General features: G+C 49.3%; 1 protein-coding gene across 1 annotated transcript in view; it reads left to right on the forward strand.

Annotated features, from left to right (window-relative positions):
• PIEZO2 (piezo type mechanosensitive ion channel component 2) overlaps positions 1–12239 on the forward strand; it is a 280908-nt gene that overhangs the window by 67743 nt on the left and 200926 nt on the right.

Below are 12239 nucleotides of genomic sequence, written 5' to 3' on the forward strand. Positions count from 1 at the left end.
GGGGCTGTGGGGAGTTCTGCCCTGTCCTGTCCTCCTTTCTTCCCTTTCCTTTTGCATCTTACCAGTGAAGAATGCAAAAGGAAGACAAGGTACACAGTTTGTCTGAAGCCGCATGGTGAGAAGTGGCAGAGCCAGTGAAGGAGCCCCCATTCGTGACTTCCGGCTCAGTGCCCTGCCCTGACAACCGTGCTGCTGGTCCCCGCAGGGTGGGGCCTCCCCCGTGGGTGCGGCAGTCCCCACGCAGGAGGTTCGCACACTGGGCACCATAGCCCAGACCCCCGGGTGCTGAAAGATGATGGGGGAAAAGGAGAAATGTGATTGGACCTAAAACTTCTGGAATGGGTGGTGAGTCTTAAATAAGGACCCTGGCTTCCACCCGCCATGGGAGTGGTTACCTCTTAATTTCCTGCCATAGAGGGAGTTTGGGTTAAAAATTAGGGGAAAAAAATACGACTTACAAGCAATGCTGCTCAGCTCAGCGGTTGGAAGGCTTGCCCCTCTTCTTTGCAAGTGATTTGCATGATCCAAACATAACACGAAGAGTTCTGTGTAACTAGGTGGTAGTGTTTTTGTGGCTGTGTTTTATAGTCATCCTGGGACTGGGATCTGGAGAAGAAGAACGTTAAGCAGACGCTAAGGTGCTGAAGTGGTCTTAGGGCATGCCGAGGGGCTCCTGCAGTACTGGAGCCAGCGAAAACCGAGTGTGACGCTGTCTGCCTTTTCTTACTTCTCACCTCCATCTGTGTACTTTCGGAGTCCAGTGGATGTGAAGTATGCTCGAGTGGGTGAAGGGGCATCCAGGTTCTTATTAAGAGTCTTACTTGGACCAGAAGTGTTTTTATTTGGAGAAAGTCAAACTCAGAGAGAAAACTGAATGTTTAACAAGCCTATTTGAATAGAAAAGTTAGAACATTCTGTACCTTATGTCACAACTGAGAAGTTGCTCATTACTCGGTTGTCCCCAAGCCTTGGGTTCTTCGACACTGAGTTTCTGTAGGAAATCCCCAAATGGTTATGAGGCTTTATTACCTCTCCGTACGGAACAGTCGGCCAGACCAACGGGCCTGCTGTTGAGCTGCGTCTGTGAGCGATGGGGTCCTCTGGAGGGACGGCCAGAAACGCGATGCTTTCGGGAGCAGCAGAGAGGGCGTGGGCTGTCGCTCCGAGCAGAATGCGCTCTTGCTTCTGACCCTCACGACACAGACTCCTCATCAGCCCTGGCTGCTGGGAATCTTGTGCGGCTGTGTGGGTTTTTTCGTTAATTGTGTCTCTCCGGCTAGACTGTGTCTTTCCTTTATTTGAGCTGCTTTCCCAGGACAGAGGAGAGCATGGTGATTGTTTTTCCGTTTAGCTTGTTCGCAACCTGAGGAGCTGTGGCTGCTCAAGGCTTCACGTCTGCCTCTCAGCCTGCCTTACTTGTCACATTTTCTGGGATACGTTCTTTCAAGCTGAAATAATGGATTGTCGTGGTAAATATGTAACTGATCTGTGACGTGTTACAGAATGATTCTGGACCGGAGTTCCCTGGGCTTGAGTAAAGTCTGCTCCTGCTCCCAACGATGATCAGAGGTGGAGCAGCAGCCACCCCCGACCTAACCTGGTCCGGTGCGAGATCCTTGCCCGTTGTTAGAACAGCGCGGCTTGAGAGGGAGTTGGCTTGGTCACTCACTTTATTATGATTTTACTGTTACTTTTTCCCAGTGTGTTCTGCTGGACAAACCTAATAGTTTAGTTCCATGCTGGTTACACTGGTGAGACCAGCCTTTAATAATTCAGTGCTTTCAAGGTTGTTAAAAGCTTTATACAAAATACTTACATATACTTCTATTAAATACAAGTATTTGATTCCTTTGTATCTTATTTTATTCCAAATAGGATGTAAAGTGGCTGCTCCATGTATCTGTCCGTCTAGTAACACAGAAAACACAGCATGGGGAGTCAGGTCAACCCAGGGGTAAAGTGTAACACCCAAGGCCCTGCAGACTCGAGCAGGGGGGCTTCACAGGAAACCCCAAGCGTTTAGCAGCAAGTCAGAGAGGGGAACAGCAGTGTGAACACTACGGGGTCCCTGAGACGAAAACCGCTAGGGTCTCAGGAGCAGAGCAGTTCTTCATGCTGCGGCTTCAGGAAGGGGATGCTGTGAACCCCACTCTTACAGCCCCCCCTGTGAGTCAAGGAACCACAGGCTGCTTCCTTGCTTCTGTTGTGCACAAGATTCAGACACTCCAAGGCGGCCAAGGGTTGCATTTGCTGTAAGCCGAGGTTCTTGATGGAACCGTCACATTAGAATCACCTGGCAGGCTTGTACCTGGGCCTCCAGGTGGCTCTGATGTCTGCACGGGGCTGGTTCTGACTGTTCCCGGGCAAGCCTGTGCTCCGAGGCCATCCTCCAGACTTTCCCGTAACAGGCAGGGGTGGGCAGTAGCAGATGTTGGGGTTCTGCCTCGGACAGCTATGTGGAGCACAGAGGTCGTTGCTGCTCCTGGGGGGGACCTCGTGGGCTTTGGAGTCAGCGCATCCTGCCTTCTCAGGAGCTCACTTACTTGCAGGTGCGTGGTGCGCCCCTCAACAGGTGGCTGAGCTTGGTGAACACCGAGTCATTCCTTATCTTACTTTCTAATTCTCTGTGGGCATTTTTCATGGACAGAAACGGCTTCCTACTCTTACTGGAAATTTTTTTTCAGTTTTTTTTAACATTTTTTATTGATTTATAATAATTTTACAGTGTTGTGTCAAATTCCAGTGAAGAGCACAATTTTTCAGTTATACGTGAACATACATATATTCATTGCCACATTCCTTTCTCTGTGAGCTACCACAAGATCTTGTGTATATTTCCCTGTGCTATACAGTGTAATCTTGTTTATCTATTCTACAATTTTGAAATTCCAGTCTATGAGTCTGTTTCTGTTTTGTATTTATGCTTTATTTGGTTTTTTTTTTTTTTTAGATTCCACATATGAGCGATCTCATATGGTATTTTTCTTTCTCTTTCTGGCTTACTTCACTTAGAATGACAGTCTCCAGGAGCATCCACGTTGCTTTATTTTTTTAATTGAAGTGTAGTTGATTTACGGTGTTTCTACTGTACAGCATAGTGATTCAGCGAATATGTATATTGTTTCTCAGGTTCTTTTCTGTTATGGGCTGTTACAGGCTGTTGAATATCATTCCCTGTGCTGTGCAGCAGGGCCTTCTTGTTTCTCTGTTCTGTATAAAGCAGTTTGTATCTGCTGATTCCAAACTCCTAATTTACCCCCCAACCAACCACTTTCCCCTTTGGTAGCCATAAGTTTGTTTTCTTTGTCTGAGTCTGCATCTGTTTTGTAAGTAAGTTTATTTGTGTTATAGTTTAGATCCACATTTAAGTGATATCATGTGACATTTTTCTTTGTCTCACTTACTTCACTTAGTATGATGATCTCCAGGTCCATCTATGTTGCTGCAATGTCATTATTTTTCATGGCTGAGTAGTATTCTGTCGTATAAATATACCACATCTTCTTTATCCAGTCATCTTTCAATGGAAATTTAGGCTGTTTCCATGTCTTGGCTATTGTAAACAGTGCTGCTGTGAACACTGGGGTGGGTGTATCTTTTTGAATTAGAGTTTTCTCTGGATGTACACCCAGGAGTGGGATGGCTGGAACATAGTTTCAGTTTTTAAGGAATCTGTATGGGACATCTTTGACATTCTTTCTCCGCCCTGATAACTGGTCTGTAACCTCCCCTCTCTGGGCACCCCCCCCGTTCTGAGCCATCAGTGCCCTCGGCTCCGTCCCATCTGTGCCTTCTGCAGAGAGTGGCTTCTTCTCTCAGAGGAGCCGGCTTTCTTTCCGTGCACTCGGGAAACGGGTTGCTGCTGCTTTTGCGCCACAGGGTGGAGAAGGTCTTGAGCTGCCTTCTGACTCGTGTGTAGTGTTGGTGAGAAAGGACCCTACTTGGCAGTCAGGAATGAGCAATGTGGGGACACGGGACACGCAATTTCAGAATGAGGGTACGTGCCAGATACTTGATCCTGGAAGATTTTTTTGGCTTATGGAAGCCTGTGTGTGTGTTTTCGCTCCACTAAGGGGTGGTGGTGTGAGGATCGTTGGACTGAACTGAGACAATCCTGAAAAGATGGCACTTTTAATTTAATAAAAAAATTAAAATTTCTCCCTATTACGTAGAGAAAATAGTGTAGCTCCTGTTTAAGTCAGAAGAGAGCGAAGTAAAGCTTTGGGGTCAAATATTTCAGGACAGAGAAGCAGGGCAGTACGACCTTCTGCAGAAAGAAGAGACCGAGTCAGCTCCAGGTCCCCGCAGAAATTCACACACACACACGGCCTGGGGGCAGGCGGCCCCTGGGAAAACCCGGAGTCCAGGGACTTTTACTAAGTATCAGAATTAAAAACCTGAGTTTCTGTCTCCCTTCAGCACCGTGTTGTATCGCTGGAGGCTTTCCAGGGCTGAGTTACAACCCGCCCGGGAAGATCTGCAGATGGTGCTTTGGGGGGTGCTTGGGAAAATGCTGCTTTCTTGGTGTTTCCTATTCTCTGCAGTCAGAGGTTATGCCCCTAAATATGTGGAGCATCCCAGCTTTGGACCAAACTTGGACATCCCCCGGGAGGGACCGTCGTGAGAGCAGGGCTTCTGGTCTTGTGCGGTGGGTTCACACGCAGAAAGCGCTTCCCGTCTGGCCTGCACCGCGGGCGTCTGACGCTCGTTAGCCTGTTTCTGTTGTGAGACTGGCTTTTCCAGTTACTTTGACATCAGGCATCAAGATGACTTCCAGGAGTCAGACGTTTGTCGTGGATGTGGGCCTCCCACACCTGTAGGTAGCGCTGTCCGTCAAAAACCTGGCAAAATACGCGTTTCCCTAAGTCAGCATTCTGCTAACTCTGATGTTACTCACGCTTAAATACAAACAGTGACAGACGGGGCGCGTGCACGGACCAGGCCACGTCTGCCTCAGGTTGGCAGGAGGGAGTGGGGTCCCCCTCTGCTAGCCAGAGTCCACCCGAAAATCTAAAATCACTGCGGCCCGGGGTCCGGACTCGGGGATTACATGGACTTCGTGTCCACCCCCCGCCCCTCCGCTGACTGGCTCAGGGCTCTGGTGAGTCGCTCAGCACCTCGGCTCCTTGGTTCTCTCGTTTGTAAAATGAAGGTAAGAACAGTGCCCACCTCCGGGCTGTAGAGAGCGCCCCGTGGCATGACGGCTGAGCTCAGAGGGGGTGCGCAGAGGACGTCAGCGACGATAATCTCCCCACCTGTCCGCGTCTGACCAGGTGGACAGAGAGCAGCCGGCGCACTGGTCCCTGGTGCCCCGGCCCCGCGGGCTTGACCTGCGGGGAGGGGAGAGCGGGGCGCTCCTGGCCGGGGGGGCTGGGCAGCATCGTCCTCTCTCCTCTGAGTCACCAGCCTGGTCCTTCTCAGGCTGCTGTGTGCTCAGAGTGGCTGCACTGACGGGCAGAGTCCAAAGAGTCCTTGTGTGTGAATCTCAGTCCATGGGCATCTGGGCTGAGTGGTTTGGAAGAACATCGTTTATCTGCTAACTCGAGGTCTCCCGCATGTACACAGTCACACACGCACACACGTGTGCACGGATGTGTTTCTGCTTCTGGGTGTGGTGAAGTTTTAAAATCGGGAGACACTTGCCTTCAGGCTGAGATCATACCGCCTTTTTGAAGGACACACACTCGTCATTATATTTCAGAGTCCTTCCAGCAGCGTCTGTGTGTTTAGCTCTGGTACTCTTAGAGCGGCCGGAGTGGCTACAGTGCTCACGCTGGCTCCGGGTGGTCCAAGAATAGCTCCCTACACTGGGCAGCCAGGGCTGAAACCCAGCAAGTGCTATTCCCAGGTGAGGTGAGGATGTGACGCGACACTGCTACCTCTGTCTGCAGACGTGGAAGTGAACGGCCAGAGGCAGTGTAAATGGCATTTACTCCTCTGCAGAAATCTCTGTGATCTAGTTAAGAGACCCTGGGCTGTCTTTATTTTGGATGCAGTCCTCTGTCCGTTAGACTGTCCTGGACACCTGAAAATTTCTGTTGGGACTAAGGCTCTCTGTTGCTGTGTTCTTTTGGGTTTAAGTTTCTCCTGTTCACAGAAACGTCTCACTTCATTGGTTTGTTGTTGAAACTCAATACAATAATTAATGTCAGGTGTGAAAGGGACATGCCAGGTCCCCAGAAGTGTTCATTCCTACGGTCATTACTGTATCATTGCTCGAGTCAGGGGTCAACACCTGTGTGTATCAGAGGGCGGAAGACAGAGACAGGGAGGGAGACGGACTGAGAGACTGAGAAAGAATGCTTCTCCCGCATCTTAGAGATGTGACGGTGAAGATAAATTGGGCTGATGTTCAGCTCCCTTGTTAATATAATTAATATGATTCTTTAAAAATGAAGTACAGTCAGTTACAGTGTGTCAGTTTCTGGTGTACAGCACAACGTCCCAGTCATGCATGTACATACATATATTTGTTTTCATATTCTTTTTCATTAAAGTTTATTACAAGATATTGAACATAGTTCCCTGTGCTGCACAGAAGAAACTTTTAAAAATACCTATTTTTATATCTAGTGGCCAACATTTGTACATCTCTAACTCCCAAATTTATCCCTTCCCGTCCCCTTTCCCCAGTAACTATAATATTGTTTACTATGCCTGCAAGTCTGTTTCTGTTTTGTAGATGAGTTCATAGTGTCCTTTTTTTTCTTTTTTCTTTTTTTAGATTCCACATATGAGCGATCTCATATGGTACTTTTCTTTCTCTTTCTGGCTCACTTCACTTAGAATGACATTCTCCAGGTCCATCCATGTTGCTGCAAATGGCATGATTTTACTATAATAGTTAATATAATCTACATTAAAATACACCCAATAGGTTAATAAACAGGCACCACCCTGAACTGCCCCCCCAATGCCCCACTGCCCCGAAGTCCCAGCCCCGACTCCTCCTCCAGGACCAGGTCACCTTCTGGTACAGTGACTGGTGGGTGACATCTGGCCCTTCTGATGACCCCCAGAGCCACCCCAGTGACACAGCCAGCACTGGTTCCAAGCGGCTGCTGTGGAGGTCAGACTGCTGGTTAAATAACTCAAATATTATTTCTGGGGAAAACTATAAAAATAGTACAATTTGAATATCACCTCTGTCAAGATGCTGAAAAGGTCAAAATAGTGTAATTCCAGAGCTGTGAATCCGGCTACGTTTTTGGAGATGACGGGGCAACTGAAACATTCTAGCTGCGCTCACTGGTTGTTCATTTCTGCTGGAAAATCGAAGAATTAAGAGGGGAGTATAGCTTTAAAAGTCATGAGGTAGGAGATTAATGCTTTTTGGAGACAAAGAGTGAGTTTGCTCCAGAGCCTGATGGGCCAGTTAAAAACATTACAAATGCAAGATTCCTTTGCAGTACAGGGGTCTGTTTGAGATTGCTTCTCCGATCCCGCTGAGTATAAATGCGTTTTGCAGAGTGACGGGAACTTAACCCAAGTTAATAAAAATGTGATTATTTAGTGAAATGCCTTTTTCTAGATGCTGGTCTTTATGGAATCCTTTCCCGTCCCAGTCGGTGAGTCACCTTCCACGTGTGCAGCCCTGGGCTCGGTCTTGCCAAGAATATGCAAGGGGGCAGCCCAGCTCCGCCTGGACACCCTGAGCCTCTCTTGGACCCAGAGGAGACCAGGGTTGCAGCTCTTGGCTGGGGTGAGAGCCAAGGTGACACTACATGTGGGCTTCAGAAGCCAGGGCAGAAGTAAAGCTCCACAGAGCTACCAGGTGAATAAATGCTAGAGCTTTGTCCTGGTATCAGGCCCCCCATGGCCATCGCAAGGCTGTCTGATCTCAAGCAAGTCCCTAATTTGAGCCCTGCTTTCCCGTCACTGAAGCGGGGTGGGACTGGGGGGGGGTCCTCAGGGACCCTTCCAGATAATATATGAAAGGTGGTCCCCAAACTAAAGAAGCTTGTAGAGAAAATAATAAAAAGCAACACTGTATTTTGACTCCTGGATACACTTTTCCCCTTATTGTGGAATTTTCGAGATTGTAAAATGTCTCATCATTGAGGAGTGAATTGCCCGGTAGTTCTCGTGCCCTCAAACCAGCGTGTCCGGCCCTGGGCAGTCTGTATCTCTTCAGACACCTGACATCTTCATTGAATTTATTTACATTAACAGCTCTGCAAGAGGTCAGTTTCTTGGCTGACATTTGGGTGGTAATTTGTTGTTTAACTGTCTTCAGAAGTAGTGTAATTTGAGAAGCAGTAAAATCAAAAGATGTGTATGCAGAACACTGCCTTGTTAAGTCGTCAAATATTCATTTTATTTTTTTATTGAGGTATAGTCAGTTTACAATGTGTCAATTTCTGGTGTGCAGCACAATGCTTCAGTCATAGATGAATATACATGTGTTCCTTCTCATATTTTTTCACCGTGAGTTACTACAAGACATCAAACATAGTTCCCTGTGCTCTACAGCAGAAACTTGGTCATCTGTTTTCTGTATACCAGTCAGGGTCTGCAAATCTCGAACTCCCAGTTTATCTCTTCCCACCTCGTTCTCCCCTGTAACCGCAAGTCTGTACTCTATGTCTGTGAGTCAGTTTCCGTTTTATATATAAGTTCATCTTCTTTTTTTAGATTCCGCATATGAGTGATATCATGTAGTATTAAAACTCGTCAAATATTTCAAAGCGATAAAAATACTTGGAAGCTGGGTTAAGGTTCAGGTCAGTCCGTAGAGCTCGCAGCCTAGGGAGGGAGGCCGCCTGGACAGTAAGCGAGGAAGGTGACCGTGATCCACTTGCAGGTCAGGTTGTGCCCAGGTGAAGAGAAGGGAGAAGAGGCTGGGGCGGAGGGAACTGGGATGGAGGGCCTGCCTTCATCAGGGGCCGGGCGGGCAGAGGCGGGAGAGGGTTCTGGGGCCTCAGAGGGTCGCCTGTGGGCTGTAGAGAATGGAAGGGGCAGGAGTCCGGGGAGCACGGGACAGGAGAGGGAGGGGCGGTAAGCAGTGGGCGGAGACAGGGTTTGGGTCTGATTCTCGGCGCAGCAGAGAGCCAATCAGAGCGCCGTCCTCGGGGGAGAGCCAGTCGGAGCGGGTCCTCGGGGGAGAGCCAGTCAGAGCGCGGTGCTCAGGGGAGAGCCAGTCGGAGCGCCGTCCTCGGCGGAGAGCCAGTCAGAGCGCGGTGCTCTGCTGTGTGAAACTCCCCGCGAGGCCGGGGAGGGAGGGCTGCCGATGGGACGGAACAAGGGCGGGGCCGCGCAGTGGCCGCTGCGATCAAGGGCGCGCGTTCCAAACTTTATTTTGGAGGGAAAAATCAAGAGTTCTGGCAGATGGATTTGACATGAAACGTGTCAGGGAGGGAGGGAGGGGAGTGAGGAAAAGGCCTTGGCTTCAAGTGTTCGCGACGGGCTGATGATGGACACGTCTCCTGGGGCGGTGGGGCCAGCGGCGTCGCCGGAGGGAAAGCCAGAGGTCCTTTTTGGACATGACTTGCTGGGGTTGGCAGGGAAAATGCCAAGCGGTGGTGCCATGCAGCCAAATCCAGCTGGATTTTCAAATCTAATGGGAAGAAGCCTGGATTATGTTTAAACTGTGATTGTGAAAATGTAACGGTGACCTCAGGCTACTGTAAGTCAGGAAAATGTCACCGTTGACATGATCCCCCCCCCCCGTTATTATTTAGGTAACTGATGGCGTTTCAGATGCGCGGTGAAGTGTCTACACCACAGGGCTTAAGTCCCTTCATCTCTGTCTCCCGTGACACCCGACATGGTCCTTGGGTCCAGGGCCCTGGGTGAGGACTTGCTGCAGGAAGGGGCCAGAGGGCTTTCTGATGAAGGTCTGAGCACAAGAAAGACCCAAATCCAGATTTGCTCAGCCCCGTGGCTGACGCGGGGTGGCCACATGCAGGTCTGAACGGGTGAGGCTGTCAGCTCCCCTTCCCTCCAGAAGACGTGAGGTCTCATCCGAGAAAACACCCATCGCTGAAACCGCGGCCCTGCGGCGTGTCCTGCTTCACTTAGGATAAACTTCAAGGGCAGTGGGGGTCCGGCCATGGCGCATGTGTGATGCCCTTTCCCTCCAGGAGATGCCCATGTGCAGCAAAGCCTAGTTTCTTGGCTGGCGTTTGGTTCTGGAAGCAGGGTACCACCTGGAGTTTCTGGAACTTAGGGTTCCGGTGCACCACCTGTAAACCTGAGCATGACTCTAAAAGAACCTACTGCGTGTCTTTCTGCAACAGCACTTGAGTGACCAGAGGACCCAGCAGTCACCCTGAACGAACTGTGAACAGCCGGCCCCACTTCTGTGGCATCCTTCTCAGACACAGATTTTGAAGAATTGATCAAAGAAGACCTTACTTTAGTGAAACTCTTTCGGTCTACTTAACAATTATTTTAAAGTCTGTTCTGGTTTAAAAAAGAAAAAAAAACCCCTCTCAAATGGAAAAACCACGTACCAAGTCATAAACTGAAATTTCAGTATTGAACTGAAATGCTCAATGGTGTCTCAAGATCGCTACCCGTCCTGGGGTCACAGTGAGTGGCTATTTTCAGTTAAAGTTAATTATTTTTACATTTGCATGGCATGATTGTGAAAGAATACCCCACATGGAACTTAAGCCACCCCAAACTCCCATTTGTCCATCAAGCAATTTACCTAAGACAGATGTTTAAATTAAAATTTCTCCAGCTCGCTCTCTCTCTCTTTTTTTTTTAAGATACCAACGCTGCTCTGTGAAGACCATACAAATAAATGTGACCTTGGTGGTGATTCCAGGTGACTCCTGGGTCTAGCTCTCATGCAAAGCCTGTGTTATCTTGAAAATTACATTTTAAATGATATTTCCCATTTCACTGTCAACCTGATTCCTTTACTTATTTTTTTTTAACCTTGTGAGCCTCGTTGCTGAAACTCTTGGCAGGACAGTGATTGCCCAGTGGCTCTGGGGGTCTGGATGGCCGGTGGATTCCTGCTCCCACCGAGATGAGGGCTTGGAGCTCAGGTTCACAGGCTGCTCCTTCTGTTTCCTCATTGCAAATACTGTTCCTTTTCATGTCTCCAAGTCCTTCTCACATTCCAAGATCTGTTCTGATTCCACCCCCACCCCCACGAATTCCGGCGCCGGCTTTAGCTTGTCCAAATCCATCTCCATCACTGAAGTGTGGCCAAGCTCAGCCTCCGTCCCATCCAGCTCCCCAGTTGGCTGTGCCGTGAGCACTCATGCGTGTTGGTCTTATGTCACCAAATAGTCTCTAAAACACTCTGCGGCAGGGCAGAGTCAAGTCCAGTAGCCATAAATCCTGGACAGAACTTGGAAGGGGCTTATCAGCTCAAGGCTGCCAAAGACACTTATGACAGTTACTTCCAGGGCAGAGGTCTTTCCTGTTTCTCTTTCTTGTGTCTGGTGCAGTGCCTCTCCCCCCACCATCCTGTCTGGGAGCTGAAAATACAGGACTGAGTGGTCTGTGTTGGAAGCCTCTCACGGGTCGGTGGGGGAAACAGGGTAACAGAGAACACACGTGGACCCCCGGGAGCTCGGAGGCCTGGGCAGGGCTTTCCTGCAGAAGGATTCTAGAGCAGACTCTCACCCGCTCTTCTCAGAAAAACACGGAAACCATCCTTTTTTAGGGTCAAAGGTGCAGAAATCATAACATGGCTTAAAAAAGAAAGCAACAAAAAATAGAGAAGTTAATCCTTTTCCCTTAGTCCTGTAGCTTGTTTACTGAATTGGCCCAAAGCCCCAGTTCGGAGGTTTCCCTTTTACAGGGGAAGTTCTCCCAGAGTTCCAGTAAGTACCATACACATTCTGGGCGCTCACTGTGCCATCAGCCTCCAGGGGCCGTCCTGCCCTCCAGGGAGGACAAGGCTCGTCACCGGGGAGGCTCCCGACTCTTGCCTTTGAATCTGTTGGCGGAAGCCCGCCCTTGACCGCGTGCAAAGGCGCTGGCCAGTCAGTGAGGGGCCTCGGGGCTCCACACACTTGGACGTGCCTTCCTCTGTCTGGTGGGACTGGCTCCTCAGTGTGTCCTCCTAGAGAAAATCCTCTTATCCACGTTGGATGTTTGTATTGGCCCCCTCTCTGCCCAAGCCGCCCCCGCCATAAGACTGTGCAAGGGAGGCCTTTTTTTTTTTTTTTTTTTGTACTTGAACTTGAGTTTTCCAATTTGGCCTTTTTTCCCATAGTTGAGCTTCCAGACTTGAGGGGCATCTTCAGGACGCTCAAACAAGGGTCTGTGTGTGT

This window comes from Camelus ferus, chromosome 24 (assembly GCF_009834535.1).
Source record: "Camelus ferus isolate YT-003-E chromosome 24, BCGSAC_Cfer_1.0, whole genome shotgun sequence".
NCBI classification, from domain to species: domain Eukaryota; kingdom Metazoa; phylum Chordata; class Mammalia; order Artiodactyla; family Camelidae; genus Camelus; species Camelus ferus.